The 7,829-nt window shown below is 40.1% G+C and overlaps 1 long non-coding RNA gene across 1 annotated transcript; it reads left to right on the top strand.

Moving 5' to 3' along the window:
- Positions 1 to 886: 886 nt before the first annotated feature.
- LOC142087985 (uncharacterized) lies at positions 887 to 7,326 on the top strand. Its single transcript, XR_012675685.1, has 3 exons — positions 887 to 1,019; positions 4,506 to 4,636; positions 7,260 to 7,326. It is a non-coding gene; the product is annotated as an uncharacterized LOC142087985 (long non-coding RNA).
- Positions 7,327 to 7,829: the final 503 nt, after the last annotated feature.

Here is a 7,829-nt window from a genome sequence, read left to right on the forward strand (position 1 = left end):
GTATCTGTTAGAAAAAAGCACAACTGTGCCCAATTTCAATAAGTGTTTCTTGACCAGGCTAAACCTGAGTTGTCTTTCCTTCCCTGACCCATCCTGATTAGCGATGTCCCATCCTGGACACGTATAAAGGTAGCATGTTTTGTTTCTTAATAGGGTACATTATGATCTGCATTATTGTTAATTTTTAGTTCATAGGATGCTGATATAATAAAAATTATTATGAAGAGTGGCACTATTATTTGTTGCCCTTTAGCACTTATGGAAGTATCAGATGAATAGAGGAAAAATTTTCCAAATCATCCTCCTTCTGTGACTGAAGACAGACAGATTTTTAAGACAGGAAACTAAGATTATTTTTAGAAAGAGGGCACAGTATACAGAAGAACTAAAATATTTTGCTGAAATCAGAAATTACAGCTTTTAAAATCTTGTGTAGATAAAAATTCAAAGTTCTGGAGTAAGATCCCTTTGCTTGAGCTACTTTGAAGTAGGCTATAAATTAAACTTAAATGTTAAGAATTAAGGTTAAGCAGAGCTTTTGTGTGTTGTTATGTTTTGCACTTCATCAGGACTCAAAAGGGAGCAAATGATACAGCACAAGGGAGCTACCTCATTTTTGAAGATGAGGATGTTAGTATCAGTTCAGTTTCCTCTTCCTGTTTGTACAAGTGTTTGAGAATAGCTCAGTGGTTTGATGGGATGGGAGAGGAGGCAGATGAAGAGATATTTTTGGAAAGATCAGGATCATCCTTCATGTCATAGGGCTGGGCAGATGTCAGAGCTGAAGGATTTCTGTCCTGATCATATTAAATAATTGGACTTTCCATTATAATTACTGACTTTAGAAGAAAGGCATTGCAGCAACTGTTCTTTTTTTTCCCTGCAGAGTCATGTTTCTGCAAAATAACATTTTGCAATGTTATACTGAAAGCGTTATGAATGCTACCAGCAGAAGATACAGTAGAAGATGGTGGAACAGTATATTGGTACTACCTGTCATCATCTAGAGTCAGCCTGCTGTAAGTCCTACGCCTTCTTGTGTGAGCCACTGTTAGCTCTGTGTGTTTATCTTCTCTCTTGAGATTGTAACCAACAGAGAAGAAAGAACTCAATGTTCTGGATGGGTGATGCTAAAACCCCAAAACAAAGCACAGAAGTATCCCTGTAAACAGAAGCATCCAGTTTACTGACTTCCACGGATTTTAAATAAGGTCCTACAAAGAAGGTATGTCTTTATGGTGATCCGGTTTTCTGAGGCCTGTAGGAAGTGGTGGTTTATATTTTTAACCCCTTCTCTACAGTTCAGTTTGAATGGTCTCTGCTTGTGCTCAGTGATTCTGGTCAGATGAAAGTTTGGATTCTGCCCAGCAATATTTCTGGCACAAGTTCACCTGAAGGAAGTAGTACGGCGAAGTACGATCCTGTGCCAAAATCAACTCTTGTAACAGTTCATCCTCTGGCCACTCTACCCTATCTGTGTACAAGTGCTTCCATTTTTATGCTTGAATTCTTCATGCATTAAGAGACATTTTACTGTTCTCCTTTCCTCTGTGGTCTGGCTGCCACATCTCACCTTTATTGTCAAAACTGTTTCTTTCAGATAACTACCCGTCAAGCAGAGCATGGCAAATTGCATACAGTTTTGGTATCTTTTACCTATTGATTTGCCCACCTCTTTGGATCTTTGGTACCTTCTGCTGCAGAAGTCCTGTAAGCACGGGTACGCAGATATGTATGTACTCAAGACCTGGAAGGGCAGAAAGACAAAACTATCTTACGTAGTTCTTGTAATACTTTCCTCTTTATTCATATGAAACTTTTTAATGAAGTAAAGGTATGCTTAAAAAGAAAATCTTGTCTGTGTTGCTGCCAGCAGTAGAAGGACTTTCAGCTAGAATGGGATCAGGATTTCATTGTACGTGTGCAGCATAAGGCTGTAAGTAGCACGAGTGGTGTTAGTTGGCAACAAAGTTTACTCTTCTGTGTGCCTGTCTGGAAGACTAAGGGCATTATAAGGTTTTCCTGCCAGGAAGAAAGTATGGCTGTGGACTGAGGAGTCTCTAAAATGATCCTGTTCATTTACAAAGAAAGTAGGACAATCAGTTTCCCTGAAAACAGGATAGGAATAATTACAAAATTTTCCCTGCTTTCAGCTGTCACCTTCATTCAGTTAGCACCAGACCCAGCAAATTTCTCAAAGTTTTTCCCTTCTATTCACACTACCACGACTTCAGCAACTGCCTAGATGTCATCGTCTTTGATTCATCTGTCCTTTTCCCCTCTACTTTTTCCTTTCCTGGTGTCACAGTTGCACATCCTGTTAAAAATATTTCCCAGGAAACACCTCTATTAATTCCTGAGCAAACCTGAACATACTTTCTTTGGGGTGTAGGTGACGTGTCTGCGGTTTGGTTTTGTGTCTGGCTATCCGAACATTTAGGTTGGATAGAGGGTAGCATTTACACTCGTCGTTTGTACAGAGATTTAACTTAGCTCGTAACAGTAACAGCTACTGAACATCCTGATTGACTGTATGCGTAACTTGGATAGCCGTGGCCGTTATCCCCACACTGCCATAGCTTTGTTGCCTGAAGTTACTGTTTATTGATCTATCATGGCTTCTTTGTTTATCTTCATAAAGATTACAATTTCTTGTCAGTAAGTATGCTGGTGACATTATGGTCTGCATATGGTTATATACGAAGGGCTCCGGTCATCTTTGCCAGCGGCGAATTAATCTGCATTTTAGGTTACTGGGATTACACATGCTCAGTTTCTACAGGGATGATGTGAGTGTGATTGATAGACATTATCACTTGAGTTAAGGGCTGGGTGCAGATCTGAACAGGCCGATAACATCTCCATAAGAAACTTCTTGTTGAAGTTGTGTTGCCTGTATGCTTTAAATAAAAGTTTTTGAACTGCTAGTTTCAGGCCAGCCGGAACAACTCCATATTTCAAAGATGTTTAGAACAGAAAATCTGCTGGAGCACCTTCCTTTTTGAGGTGGAAACATGACAGGAGAAAGAGGGAACGTCTGCAGCCATTGAAACTGCCTGCTGAACTGATTTTGACCATATAAGCTAATAAAGTTCAACTGTGACCTTGTTTAAGCTTTTTCCAAAAGTGAAGTCATTTCTGGCATCTAAAGCAAGTCCTTGAAGCTTTAAAATCATGGCTCTGTAAACTGGGTTCTTCTGCATTACAAATAAACTGTTAGTATGCACCATTTAAGACGTGAATATGGGCTGTTTTGCTTCAACCCATATGCACAGTTCAGAAGGTCAGGCATTACCGCAGTATCTCTCCTGTTATTTTAGGGCTCTCATGTGTTATGGTTGGCCCTGATCACATGGCATTTGGTTTCAGTTATTTTTCCATGGGTTTGGCTTTTAAGAATAGACACATTTCAAGAAAAATCCAACAAGTTGTAAAGTTCACAAAGGCTGAGGGCTGTGATCGCTTTTAGACTGGAGCAGTCGAAAGGAGATAAGCATCTTGTTCTAAGGACTGTGGCTGTTTAATCTAAATATAGTGTATCTAAGTTACGGGTAATGGAGAGAGCAACCTTGGTGTGGGTGATGGGGTAGGGGAGAGGCAAAAAGAAAAGAGAGGTAGTTAGTGTTGTAGTAGCCCTCAGCAGCTTTCTTACTTAGACCAACTGTTGCTAAATTACTCGAAATTTAGAGGCAAACAGAGCCAAAAGTGGAGAAACAGTGCTCTTCGTTGAAGTAAAGTCCAGTAATTAGTTTGATAAATAATACGAGGAGTGGAAGAGGGATTCCCTTCTGGTGAAAATGCTGGCCCTTTGATCCCCAGCTGTGGCTCATCATTTAAACTGGTGTTTTTCTTGTTTCTGTGGTTTTTACTGTAAGAAGTTTTTCCTAACCTCTGTGTAAAGACCTGTACAGCAAATGTAGGCACCCTTTGTTTAAAGAGTGCCTGGGGGGTAGAGTAAAAATTCCAAGGACTGCATTTCAAAATGTATGTGGCTGTTTAAATGATCAAATACTAGTAGTATTAAAAGGAGTGTGTGTCTCCTCTGTTGTCTCAGTACTGAAAATTGCCTCGGGGCTTATAGACTGGCCGTCTAAACGATGTGGTAAGATTTTCAAAACCAGGAACTGCCTAATACTTTAGAAAATTTGTTTGCCTCAGACTCATTCCTAAAAATGCTTTTGAAAGTAGAATGAAATGCCAGCATGAAAGAAGTGCATTTTGTGTAGCTGTGGACTGGTGGAGACTCTAGCCGCTGATGTAGAAATATTAGAAGGCAAGGGAGACCTGAAGGAATGTGTGCTTAAGTCTTTCAGTCATAAAGAATAGTGTTATATACATATAAATCCAGAGAACACACAATTGTATGAGGAACTGTGGATGTGGAGTCCTGAAAGACTGGTGAATGTGGCAGGGTTTATTTAAGCTTTTCAGACTCTGCAAACAAACCACTCAACAGAAGTTTGATGCTGCAGTCCTAACACTCATGGTTGGCTTGTATCTCACAGGAACGCGCCCGAAGGTCGATGAAAGACTGAAACGCTTCGTGAGAAGCTACAGAATAGGACGACAGGAAGGATCTATCTCTCCAGTATCTCCTACATGTCCTAGAGTACTTGTTGCTCATGCTACAGGAAAGGTGTGTTCTTAAGTTACTTTGACTGTTCTGGTGTGACTAATTGTGTTTAAATACACGTGATAATATCAAGAGCCGAGATTTGGCTTTGTCGCAAAATTCACCTCTTTTGTCACTGTTACTTTAATCCAAATTAAAACTTGATTGAAGAATGCACTATTTTGGTAATGTAGATTTATCATACTTGCAGGAGTTTGGGTGTGTGAAGATTGAGGTTTATGATACTAATAACAAGCTTTTGAAGACATCTGACGTCTTCTGTATTTTTTCTACGCACTTGTCTTAAAATTGTTAGAGTAACCATACAGTTAAACATAATATAACTTCCGCTACAGAGAAGAGCACAGCGGAGATAAAGTAATACATCTACTGTAATATCTCTGGCTTCTCTCATTGCAGCATCAGACCGAAATGAGAGATTAAAAAGTTGGTGTTCTGGTGGAACATAGAGACATATTCTTACTATTTTTTACATTAAAAACAACTTTGTTGTGTTCCTTAACAATTCTCAGTTCTAACTGTTGCTCACCGGACTTGTGTCACCATCAGAGGGAATTATTGAGTGAAAATCAGAAGCGTGTGTTGAATAGTTTAGTGGAGTAACTCACAGGACCTCATCTGCTATGGCACTGGAGGAGTACTGCCATAAAACCAAATGCAACGCTATTTAGTGAACAGTAGCCGCACTATTTGAATAATGCTGGTTAGCTCTATAGTGAAGTGAGGATTAAAACTGGGAACATAACTATTTCCTTGCTGTCTAAGGAGAGGGAAGTAAGAACCAAGAATCCAAAAGAAACAAGAATGTATTTTTTTTATTTCTGCATAGTGTTGCCTAGTTCAACAAGGGCTCAGTTGACTGATTTAACCAAGGCCCCATTAAAATGGATTTTACTCTGGGTCACCTAGAGTTTAAGAAGTTCAGGAAGAGAGCAGAAGAAATATTTTTTTGTGTGCTTTCAGCATGCCTCTGCAGGGGCTCTGCAGCAAGTGAGCTATTGTGTGCGAAGGGCCAGATCTCTTGGACAGACCCAGCTAACCTGGGAGGGGAGAGGGGAACCTTGTCGTTAGTGGCAGGAAACCTATTATTTATTATCAGTCAAAACTAAAAAGTACGTGCAAGTCTCCAGAGAGAACAGGGATGTCAAAGTAGCATCATGTTCTTTAAAAAGTATCTGTCCTCTGCTTCTCTCCTGCTTAACAGGATGAAAGTATTAAGACCCTTTCTCTTGTTTTCTCTCTCTTCTTAGTATATTTTGCTCACCCGCGCAGTTCCAAAATGATTTTTTTCCTCTCTCCTCATGATTCTTCTTCACTTTAAGAAAACTCCACCAAAAATCGAACATAAAAAGACAAAAGGAGAAAAGAAATACCATCCTGTCTTCTCACGGCCTTCCTCTATTTCTGGAAGAATATGTACCTATGTAACTAGTTCCCTTAAACTGAAGGGAACTTTTATTCGTTTAGTGTATATTTGCAATGGATAAGTATTCTGTGGCTGCTGATCGCCAGAATGAAATATGAGGAATAAAAGCAACTTAAATTCATAGAAGAAGTTATTGAGATTTAGACTGTAAGGAACCACTTAGAATTTATCCGTTTTGTAATATGGGTGAGGCATGAGGTTTTTTTTCTGGAAGTTTTACTTAAGCCTCAGTAAGGTAGTGAGCTTATTCTGACTGAAATAAGCATCAGTCGCAAGTACGCAGCACCAGCTCTCACAGAGTGGTTCAGCTGGTCTTGGAAAATCTGGAATTTAGATAACTAATAGATATTCTCTGCTCTGGTCTCCTTCAAAATGGTGGTGGTAGATATTGCTATAGAGACAGAATGTTTGTAAAACTTGAATATTGGGCATTTTAAAGGTCAGTTGAATCTTTGTCTAAAGATTCAGGTTTTTATGTATTTAAGATTGTAGCTATTTTAAGATTTAGTGTGAGGTGTTCTACAGGCACAATCATCTTTTGAGTTGTGTTCAGAAAAGAAGAGAATTTTCCCTTTTCTCTGTGCAGGAGAGAAAACATTAGGGCTAAATATAATTGGCCAGATTATGAATTAGGTCTAACTTCCTGGTGTCTTGGGATTCTTGGGTTAACAAAGGACCAGCAGGCACCAGTACATATCAGAGCCGCCTTCAGATGTCTCTGAAATATGCTGGAAAACTACAAATTCAGTGTTAAAATTTGGAATGTTTCGTTTAATTTGTAGAAATTGTGTTGTACGGCTGCTCAGGCTGGGTAACTTTAAGGGTTCGTCTAACACGGGAATCTGTGCTCAGAGCGAGTGCCTTCCGCGACTCGGGCTTTGCTTGGGTCTGGTATGGCAAGGGACGTAGAAATGCTACCACAGAGCACAGTGCCTGCCATGCCAGGCCTGAACAGAATCCCCTGTGCTGGAAATAGAGTCATGGGAAAGGCAGTGTTGTTTTCGTCTTTTGTCTTGTATGAACCACTGACTGTTGCTGGTCAGAAATTTTCTGACAAAATGAGTCAATTCACTGAACTGGAATTGTTGCCAAGAAAGATTCAGCTAGCTGACTCTCCTGCTTAGAGGTTTTTGGGGTTAAAAAAAAAAAAAAGGCTCTTTGACATTCCTATTCTGACATATTCTCTTTTTTCTATTCCAGTGTTGAAATGCTGCTTTTGCTCAGATAAAGGAGGTCACAATCTGAAGGAACTGTTTCAAAAGTGTGGAAAGCAAAGCTGCTCCCTCCAGCCAATCTGTTCTTCTGCATATGCTTGTCTGTAGACATTTTTCCCTCCAAATTTTCAACTCCTTTTGTGGTAAGGAAAAATGTTTGAGTTCTTAAACGCTGACAGGTTAGGAAAACTGTTTCCCTTGCTGCTCCCCCTGTAACTGTGCTGCCCTTGTTCGAGGGCTGATAGCACTGGGCCCGCAGCCAGGACCGAGGCGATTCCGTGGGGCTCCGGCTGGCAGCAGCGCTGACAAAGGAGCTGCTCTGAGATGCCTTTGTTTTGCTGTCATCAATGTCCCATTGTTTGCCAGGATAATTGCCCAGTTAATCCTAACTGGTAGGATAATTATATAAAGCTCATGTCCAGTGTAAACAGGAAACAATATACTTTCCTTATCTTTGCCAGGCATTAAGTTTGCTGGACTCCTATCAGCCTTCCAGGATTTGCCCTTAATTGTTTACTGCTAGGCAATATAGGGTGACAAATTAACATCAGGGACA

This window comes from Calonectris borealis, chromosome 14 (assembly GCF_964195595.1).
Source record: "Calonectris borealis chromosome 14, bCalBor7.hap1.2, whole genome shotgun sequence".
NCBI classification, from domain to species: domain Eukaryota; kingdom Metazoa; phylum Chordata; class Aves; order Procellariiformes; family Procellariidae; genus Calonectris; species Calonectris borealis.